Below are 7698 nucleotides of genomic sequence, written 5' to 3'. Positions count from 1 at the left end.
CTTACCACTTCATGTCATTTTCTACTGTAAACTTCATGTAATTTTGGACTGTAATCTTTATGGCATTTATGAAACGAAATAGTTATACCGCTTTCATTTGCATCAAGTAATCATCCGTATGTCCCAACAATTCTTTCGCTACAATTCCTTTTGCTTGGAATATTGCTGATTCCATCCCATCAGTAACCATCATTGTCAAACGCAATTTGTCCAAGTATTGGTTAGTATAACAATTTCTTTATGTCGATATTCTGTAATGTTCATTTTATGTAATTCAAAAAAGTCAAAGAACATAAATATTACGTTGGTATTGAGTTAAGCTAATGTATTTCAAGCACTTTAGACACTGCTTCTCGTGTCTTATTTCCTCAAAATCCTGGCTGCATTCTGGACAGTTTATGCAGCACCAATCATCAGCGAATTGAGTTATTTCCGCCAGTGTAGTCAATGTTTCCCCTGCCTATAATATCAAATTTTTGGAGTTGGTAAATATCATATAGGAAAAAAATGATATCAACAGATTGTTAAATTTTCTATAGCTAAAAAATGATCGAAAACAGACCTTTGCTCTTGCACATTGGCATGCACCCTATCTCGGTTGCATTGCATGTGTAGGGTGTCCTTTCACAGATTCGGCAAGTAGTATGCTTAGTATGGTTGTGTGCCTTGACTAATTAATGATGTTAAAAACCTACTGGTCATAGGAGGTTCTATTCTCAGACTATTTTAATCTATTTCTATTGACTATAATGGCTTCTGGTTACTTCTGACAAATCAATTAACTCGAACATGTGAAAAGCTTCTCCATAGAACTAAATGATGATGGTCATTCTGCCATTCATAATGAACGACCCGGAGTTACACCTGGACTAACTCATGTAACACATCACCACAAAATCTGTAAAGGAAAAGGAGGTTGGAAATCATCCAAACTCATTTTGGGTAATGATCAACTGGAGTATTCTCACATAGAAAATATATCATATTATAGCAACAATATAAATACAACAACTTTTCGTTAAGCAAGTTGAAAATACCGCATGTGGTATCTCAACATTTAGGGTATTCTCAACTGGTAAATAGATTAATCCATTAGTTCATACCTGAATCTCTGACTTCATTTTCTTCTCACATATCATAGCAATTGACATCCAGTGTCTTCGTTCATATGTAGAATGGATTGCTTGGTCCCTTCGGATGGTAGTCATGCTACTGTTGTTGTTCGATTCATTGGAGGTTATGCCTGCAAATGAGAAAGAAGATTCCATATTGAGTAATTTTTTTGGTTACATCTGGAAGATTAAAATTAAGTAAAAAGGATCCTCATATGTAATTTTCTGGATCAATTATTCTACCTGTTAGGAGTGCTCTTCCTGGTGATTGTTTCTTGAGATAGGACATGATGTATTTTGTTGTGCTGCAGTTTATATGTTCTGCCATATTCAAGTTTGAAAATATGTGGTAAACTTATCTATCGCATGTGGTATCTCAACCTTTCCACCTCCTTAAATACACCTTTTAACCTTAATGTGGACAGTGTAAAGTCGTTCGATGTACATGGTGTGTCTGCATGTTTCCGTTTCAAAATCCAAATGGTAATATAAGTTTCAATTATGATTATAAGGTGTGGGAGTTACATAAGTGTGGTGGCGGCAGATAAGTCACTGGGAATCGGAAGAGAAAGCAGTCATGAATTGTGATTGTGGGAGTTACAAATATCGGCATAATGATATATCTCATAAATCTTAGTAGTCCAAGTGAACCCTGTTAAATAAAAGAATGAGCCGATGTGATAAAGTCATTGCCGTAAAAACACTGGAATGGATATTAATCCAGATTTATAATTACCCATAAATTTTGCTAAGCAATTTATCCCTTGCGTTTTTTTGTTTCTCTTCGAAGGCCGCAAATCTTTTTTTTTTTTTGCAGCTAAACAAAGTGATTAATGAATCCCTTTTTTTTCAACCACCATACGACTCTTAACCAAAAAATTGTGGCTTCAAGTGCTAACATACGGCATATACGGTCTTTCAGTTGCCAGGATGTTTAGACTAAAACCCACTCGTGTTGATAATTAATACCTGCAGTAAGGATTCATATCAAAAATGTCAAATTATGGTTGCATACATCTATTCACAATATTCTTTAAAAAAAATAAGCAATGGGAATTTTAGATGGCCATACTTATAATCCAAAGATGTAAATAAAATCAGATGACAAATAATCAGAAACCCTTACATTGAAAATGTCCTTGTTCGCCATATCGACCATTGCAATTCATAATCTGCAATGATATATCTGCACCCCTCAATTCAACAATCCCGAACTGATATTCTTATTCAAATAATTAGTGGACTACGTAGCAGGGGTTCGAATTTGTACAAATGTCAAATTTTTAAGACACAACAGCATCCTTTCTTCTAGCAAGGGTTCGAATTTCCAGATGAAATTCTTCAGAAAAATTGCGTGTAGTAGGTCACCCTGAGATACAATAAGGTAGTAATACTATAATTAGTTATTAAAATTCCCACAAATACGCATATACAAATCAGATATGCGTTAGACTTATTTTTATTGGATTACATAGGGTCAACCCGTGATATGTAATCATACTCAATTGTCTTTCTTTGCTAACAATACGCTAAAAAGTAAAAGGGTTTCATTGTTGAGGTTGCAGATACCTAAAATCCTGTTTAATCTACACATGGTAATGATATAACTAACTATAGCTTCATACATAATTGAAAGCATTTTTAGGCACAAAATATTTAAAATTGCAAGACTCAGCTATGCTTTCAAAATAGTGCATGCATTTTTAATTATTTGGTTGTATCAGAAAAATCTTAGTTATGCTGTTCATGTTATAATATCCTATGCAGTGCTCATATCTAATAAACTGATATGGAATCATACTACCTCCGTTTCTAAATAATAGGCAGGTTTGTGTGTAAATTTGCACACAAACCAGCCTATTTTTCGAAACGGAGGGAGTATTCACTTTGCTACTTACGGCGTCATCCAGCAGGAGAAAATCAAGGTTGGTAACCTCATTAGTTCTTATGAAGTCCGATTCGTGCCACAATCAGACAATGCGAACTCAGGTCATCCATGGGCCGACTCAATTTTTTTACTGAAAGTCTTTCAGTGTTAGGATTCCAGGAGACTGTACGGCCACGGTGGTGGCTGGCAGCACTGTAGTAGCCATTATGTCAACCTACATGATTTTCAAAAGGCACAAATAAGGTTAGCAAATGAATAAAGCATGATGCGATAATAAGAAGAACTCATATGGAACATGCCGTTGCACAATCTACTCACCGGAAATCAGTGCAGCGGAGAAGTTCAAAAGAGTAAAGATGGATGGAAATGGCTGGGAAATGTGGTGCTTGAGCGTGATTTGCCAATGAAAATCAGGTGACCTTTATATAGGTTGCAGTTTCTCATTCTTTCAATGCCAAGACAATTAATGGGTAGAAAATAAAACGGATGTTATGTTAATCAACCAAAACATGAATGGGTATTGAAAGCTAAAAACTTATAACACAAAGGAATATGGAAGATCAAAGGAACCGAGCAATCCCTCTGGTTAAACAAGAAAGATTGTATCGGCGGTTTTGAAAAGGCAATTAAATGTAAATTACTTGAAACGTCCCATGATGAAACATTGATGTGTTAGCTAAGAAATCAGGCATAAATTACCACAGCCCCCAGCAATTAGGTCAAAATTTGGATCACCAGGGAATAAGCAAAAAAAATCAATTCTTAGCACTAAATGGGTTTTATTTATTTTTTTGTACATTGAAAAAATGATTCAAAAGTAAACACATAAAAGGAATCAAAAAATATCATCTTGAGGGAATCAGAGAAGCAAGTAAAAAAAATAATCATTAAAATGTTGATACAAATAACAAACTAAAATTTAATTGTTCAGGGACTAACAAAATCATACCTGTAATATAATTGTTGTACCCAAAACTCAAATTGGTGATCCACCTTCCCCGGGAACGAAATCAAAAACCAAAATGATGGAGTACATCCCCAAGATTAACCTGATGAACAAAATAAGCCCCGAAAAAAAACCTGCGTGTTCCATGACTAACAACGAAAGGAAAGAAAACTGAGCGATCGATTATCTGTTTTTTTTCTCAGCGGTGATACAAATTAGATCTGAGATAGTGTTGGAGAACGATGGGGTGTACGGTGGGTGCATTCTAGTGAGAGAGAAGGATGGGGTGTACGGTGGGTGCATTCTAGTGAGAGAGAAGGATGGGGTGTACGGTGGGTGCATTCTTGGATTTTCATTCATAAAATTGGAATTAACGCCACACGTGCGAGTTGTAGGGTGTGGCACAGAGAATTACAACCATTGATTTATCTCACCTGAGAACAAATCTGGACCACTACTAACACATGCAAACTTCTCCAAACTGTATTTTTTACTCTTGACTAGGCCTCAACCCGTGCCGTAATGGCACAGGCAAGGATATGTGTTTCATATGTATTCATCGATTCATACATGTCGTAATTGTCTAAGAAAAATCGAACCGTTCGATCCAGGTCCAAATGTTTTGAGGAGTTGGTTAATAAACATGTCCTTATCCTCGAATCTTTTAACACTGTATATAAGTCATACAACCCTTTGGGACAAACATAGTTAATCGTTAGAAAAAAATCTTATAGGAAGTAGAACATTACTTCATTCACTACTTCAAAAAAAATATCATCAAAGGTCATTCACCAAACTTGTAACAAAACTAAAAACACCTAAAATTACTTTAAAATCAATTTGATTAATATTGTAAAATCTGTTAGCATTAGAATTTAATTTTTCTCTTTGATATAAATTGTTGTGTTCCCAATTTACATAGATTTGTGTTTATTCATTTTCCTAAAATTTATAATAATATTTAATTATTGATGTATTTCTTTTCTTGTCTCTTTACCTATTATCATGAACTATTTCTCAAGCATGCATAATTACACGAAGTTAGGGAGAAATGACAAAAGCAGAAATCATGACAAAAAAGGGGAATAAAGAGAGATGTGAGAAACTGAATCGATTATAATTAATTCACGCGTAATCTTGCATAATCCCATGAAGTAGGGGAGAAATAATGATAGAAACAGAAACCATGACAAAAAATGGGAATAAAGATAGATGTGAGAAACTGAACCGATGACAATTAATTCGCGTGTAGCCTTGTGTCTGGTCAAATTTTTTATAGGTTTCATTTTTCTTCCTGCCCCCTACCCGACAAATCTTAAAATCACAACATCTACTTTTTTGGAAAAATCTGGCCTTTAAAAATTGTTTTAATTTTAAAAAATAATAATTTGAAAACTAAAATCAAAACAAAACAAAGAAAAATTAACCAAGGGTGACTAAATAATTTACCTATCTTAGGGAACCTTTTCTCACCCTACTACAACTACTTCTTCTACCACCACATTATCGTCACCAGTTTCACCAATACCCACCACCATTATCCCCACCGTCGATCCACCACCACCCACCCACCATCAAAACCACCATTAGTTCTTAATTTACCTATCTTAGAACCCCTTTTCTTACCATACTACCACTATTTCTTCCACCCCCACATTATCATCACCACTCCACCAGTCTCACAAATACCCACCACCATTATCCCCACCACTTCCCACCATCACACCCACCATTGATGCTTACTGATATGGTTAATAACAAATAAATTTATTATGTATCAACATAAATATATTCATTTGATTAATTAAAAAAACATTTATTATGAAATATCAATTGTACATTTATTATTAAATTTTAATTAAATGTCATCATTTATAGCGGTGGATTTATGTTCTCCAAGTATAAATTTGATCGTTCTTTATCTAGCCTAACTTGTCCAAACTCTGTTTTGTATTCTGGAAATGTAATCAATTTTATTTTAATGCTAAAAATCGTGATTTATTATTCGATCATGTATTATAAATAGATGGGATCACATTTGGGTGATCCATCGATCATTATCATATTGTCTTATATGATTTAGTATCCACCTCAAAATATTTGTGTTTTGGCCTCACCAGTTGTGCTAAAAACAACCAACTACATCTATCACAATGTTGCATTTTGTAAAGACACAAAATTATTATAGTCCACTACTATTCACTAACATCCACCAACTTAGGTAAAAACCAGCCACGCGCACAATTTTTTCCACCACCGATAATTGTTAGAGCACTGCTCGGTCGAACTCGCATGCGTTGCTATCTCAGAGCATGTTTGTCAATGTTAGTGATCAAAACTATAAGTCTTTATTTCTAGTCTACTATAGCTAAGTCTTGGACTAGGATAGAAAGTGTAGTTGAGCTCAAGAACTCCATGGCGATCATCATACAAGACAAAGAACTACTCAAGGAACTGATGGAACTTCATCGACTAAAAGGTACGTGGAGACTTGAACTTATCTATTACTCAAAAGTCTATCTACTCTATCTCCTATCTTGAGATAAAAGTCGTTTTGCGATATAGACTTTGATTATAAACATTTGCTATTTCAAGCCGAGTTTATCTCGCTTATCTATTTCTCGAAATATGTGTTGGTAATCTTTCGCTTTGGCCAAGTTCATCTTTACCTAGTGACGAAAGTCATGTTAAGTTTCTATCACTTGAAAATGGCTTTGATGAAAAATGGTTTGTGAATAACTATATAACCAATGTTGGATATAAGCATTATGTGGAAACACATATACGTATAAGTCTTTATTCCTTTAACCAAAGTATGCGTACTTTGTTGATCAGGAAAACCGGAACAAGAGTCCGTGAACTGTCGAAGGTTCTCATCCTGAGAAAATCTGCTGGAGTTTGTAAACTCCTTCCGAGTACTTAAGTCCGCGAACTTAGTCCGCGTACTTGAGTTGGTTATTTCTAAAGACGATTATTTGTGAACTTAGCAACGAGACATGGGAAATCCATGGACACTCCTGCGTGGATACTAGGTAACACATATGAAAACTCATACCCACTCGATTACACACAAATATGTTCACAAGAAGTAAAGGCACATCATGCTCGTTGTTGAAAAGAAACTTAATCATTACAAGAAGGTTACAAGACTTCCCACCTGATTCTGAAGGAAAGCCACTACTACTTTAAAATCCTCAATCCACTGGTTCATCCTTTAGATCGATCGTTGTTAATGCAGACTAACTGTTAATCACACAAGCACCCTAAGAATTAGCCAAAAGGCTCATACAAGGACAATTTGTAGTTTTAAGCCCATTTATGACTTTACATCTTTCCATTATCTATAAGGTTTACTAATTCAATTAGATAGAATATAGAGTCTGTTTGATAAGTTTAAAGAGTATCTACAACCTGTAGAAAGAACTAAAGGTTAATTCAGCCAATAAAGTCCAATATATCAAAATAGGAAAACTATTCCTAAGCCCAAATCCACTAAAGAAGCCTATTTATCTAAGGTCCAGTCCACCAGAGTCAACTAACGGTCAGTAACAGTCATAGGTCAATTAAAGGTAAACGTCCAGTCAACTTCAAGTCCTGGTCAAACAGGAATCGGTCAAGGTCAACTCAGTCAAACTAGACAAAGTCTGGTCAACAGGTTAACTCAGTCAACTAACTGAGTCATGTGAGTCACTACTGAGTTCAACAGATTCAACTCAATCAGACCAAACCAATCAGATAAGTCAGTTTAACTG

At 35.1% G+C, this 7698-nt stretch overlaps 1 long non-coding RNA gene across 1 annotated transcript; it reads right to left on the bottom strand.

Moving 5' to 3' along the window:
- Positions 1 to 205: 205 nt before the first annotated feature.
- On the bottom strand, positions 206 to 4264 carry LOC113302870. The gene is made up of 7 exons (XR_003337151.1): positions 3950 to 4264; positions 3319 to 3445; positions 3011 to 3214; positions 2239 to 2481; positions 1356 to 2081; positions 1104 to 1243; positions 206 to 460 (listed from the first exon to the last, which is right to left on the bottom strand). It is a non-coding gene; the product is annotated as an uncharacterized LOC113302870 (long non-coding RNA).
- Positions 4265 to 7698: the final 3434 nt, after the last annotated feature.

The sequence above is a fragment of the Papaver somniferum genome, chromosome 8 (genome assembly GCF_003573695.1).
Source record: "Papaver somniferum cultivar HN1 chromosome 8, ASM357369v1, whole genome shotgun sequence".
NCBI lineage: Eukaryota > Viridiplantae > Streptophyta > Magnoliopsida > Ranunculales > Papaveraceae > Papaver > Papaver somniferum.
Note: the sequence above shows the minus strand (reverse complement) of the source record. Positions and strands in the feature narration are given on the sequence as shown.